This window comes from Dasypus novemcinctus, chromosome 4 (assembly GCF_030445035.2).
Source record: "Dasypus novemcinctus isolate mDasNov1 chromosome 4, mDasNov1.1.hap2, whole genome shotgun sequence".
Taxonomy (NCBI): domain Eukaryota; kingdom Metazoa; phylum Chordata; class Mammalia; order Cingulata; family Dasypodidae; genus Dasypus; species Dasypus novemcinctus.
The window spans coordinates 148,301,519-148,304,192 of record NC_080676.1 but is presented as its reverse complement, the minus strand read 5'-3'; positions in this window follow the sequence as shown (position 1 = coordinate 148,304,192).

The following is a 2,674-nucleotide window of genomic DNA, read 5'->3' as shown; positions in this document are numbered from 1 at the left end:
TCAAACCTCTGTTTTGGCTCTCTTTTCAAGGAGAGCTGTGTGATTTGTAAAGACAGAGGTTGTAGGGGAGACTGGGGCATAACGTGAAGGCAGTTTCAGGTTTTGCTATAATAAGCCTATAATGTATTGAGCTCCACTGGAACATTCCCCAGTTGCAAAGACAGATTGTTTTTGAGAGGAATCAAGTTTCTTTTGCTTAAACAGCTACTTTGTTCAAGAAGACAATTATATAATTAGTACATTTTTATCTGCAAGTAACCAAAACCCCTAAGTCTAATAACTGAAATAATAAGGAAATATCCTTTCTCAGGTACTAGGGATAGTTTGTAGGGTAGCTCCATATGACTTGATGACTTTATCATAGACCCAGTTTCTTTGCTTCTTTAGGCTCTGCTTTGCTCACTGTTAGATTTTTCCTTAAGCTGATTCCCTTCATCATCCCTAGATGGTTGCAGCAGGAATCATAGCTCAGCCTAACAAAATCAAGATCAAGAAGGAAGTATCTCTCTGAGGAACCTTTGCCAGAATCCTCTGTATTATCTATTGCTATGTAACAAAGTACTTCAAAACTTAGCAGCTTAAGACAGGGGTTGACAAACTTTCTCTCCGTAAAGAAACTGAGTTTTAGTTTCCTGGGTGCTATGACAGATACCACACAGTAAATTGGCTTGAACAATGAGAATTTATTGTCTCACAGTTTCAGAGCCTGGAAGGCTTGTTTCCTCTTGGGGTCAGGAGCATTCTGGCCAGCCAGCAATCCTTGGGTTCCTGGGCTTTCCCATCACATAGGGATGTTTGCTCCTTGTCTTCTGGGTTCCAGGTACTTCCAGCTTCTGCTCTTCCATGTGGTTTCTTGTCATAAGGCCTCAGTAATAGGATTAAGCCCATACCAGTACTCTTGGGCCACATCTTAACTAAAAATAATATCTTTAGAAGGTCCTATTTCTAATGGGTTCATACCCACAGGAATGGATTAAAATTAAGAATGTGTTTTGATTTTCCCCCTTTCCTCGGGGTACATAAGTCAACCTATGACAGCCAGATTGTAACTATCTTCAGCTTTGTGGGCCTTACAGTCTCACTTACAGTTACTTAACTCTGTCATGGAGCAGAAAAGATGCCTTAGACCGGGGATCCTTAACCAGGGGTCTGTGGAAAGATTTCAGGGGGTCCATGAGCTTGAATTGGGAAAAAAAATCAAATTATCTTTATTTTCTCTGACCTCTAACTGAAATCTAGCATGTCCTTCACTTATGAATATAGGCAATAAATAAATTACAATAAAGGTTAAGAACCCCTGCCTTAGGGCTGGTTCAAAAAAAAAAAACTTTATTTACAAAAACAAACTAGATTTGGCTTGTGAATTGTAGGTTCCTGCTCCCTGACTTAAAACAAGAAGCATTTATTATCTCACACTGATTCTGCGGGTCAAGAGTCTGGGCGCAGCTTAGTCAGGTGGTTCTGGCTCAGAGTCTCTCACGACGTTATAGTCAAGCTGTCAGCTGGGGTGGTAGTCTTCTGAATCCACTTCCAAGACTCCAGAAAGCTTCCTCTCCTCACTGCATGAGCCTCCCCACAGGGCTGCTTGAGTGTCCTTACAGGACAGCAGCTGGTCCTCAAAGTGAGTCCCCAAGAGAGAGCAAGGAAGACCTCGCCATGCTCTTCTGACCTAGTTGCACAAGCATCACTTGCATCACTTTGCATAATAATCTATTCTTTAGAATTGATTCACTTATCCAAGCACACTTAAGTGGAGGGAAACTAGTCTCTGTCTTTGGAAGAGAGGACTTTTGAAGAACTTTGGACATATTTTTAAACGATCACATCCTCCCGGCATGCCTCCCTTCATGTTTCAATGGCCACCACTATGTCACATGCATCACAGGCACCAGCAAGGAGAATGGAATGTCTATAATTGTCTGGGATAAATCAGAATCAATTCCCAGGTGTGGATTTGAGATCAAATTCCCTACAGTTAAAAACTACTTGGAGAAGGGAGTCTATCTGAAAAAGGCGGGGTTCCATTAGGATGAAAGTCAAGAGGGTGGTGGCAACAACGAACTCCTGATGTCTTGGCCAAGCATGTGCGCCAATCCTTCCTTCCTTTCTCCCTCCCTCCCTCCCTCCCTCTCTTCCTCCCTCCCTCCCTCCCTTCTAGTAGCAAGAGAATTTAATGTAAGGTGAAAGAAAGTACACACTCAAGACGGGAGGGTCATCTTATAAAGGTTTAGGGCTTTACCTTCCTCCCTACTTTATGCAAAAGAGGGCTTGAATGTTGTTCCCTCTTTATGCAAAAGAGGGATTGAAAATGACTGCTTTTCACTTGCTCCATATTCCTGCCAGCCTGAGTGGGAACGATCCAGGCGAGGGGTCAGTGGAGCGTGGGGTGATCAGATGATGGGCAGGCCTTTTGTCATCTGGTATCTCCCAGCACTAGGCATTGGGTGGGTGATTCTCCACTGCAGTTAGGTATTCGCTGATGGTAATTTTTCCATTGGTCCTCCCCCATGGCCAAGTTATCTCCATTCTCCTATCTTTCCCGACCTCATTCCCCCTTCAGAGAATTCCATTCCATATTCTTAAAGCATGACAAAGGAGGATGATCTGTCTTCTCTAACAACTTCATGCTGTCATTGTCTCTAGCTACTAAATCTAAAGATTCCAAGGGAGGTTT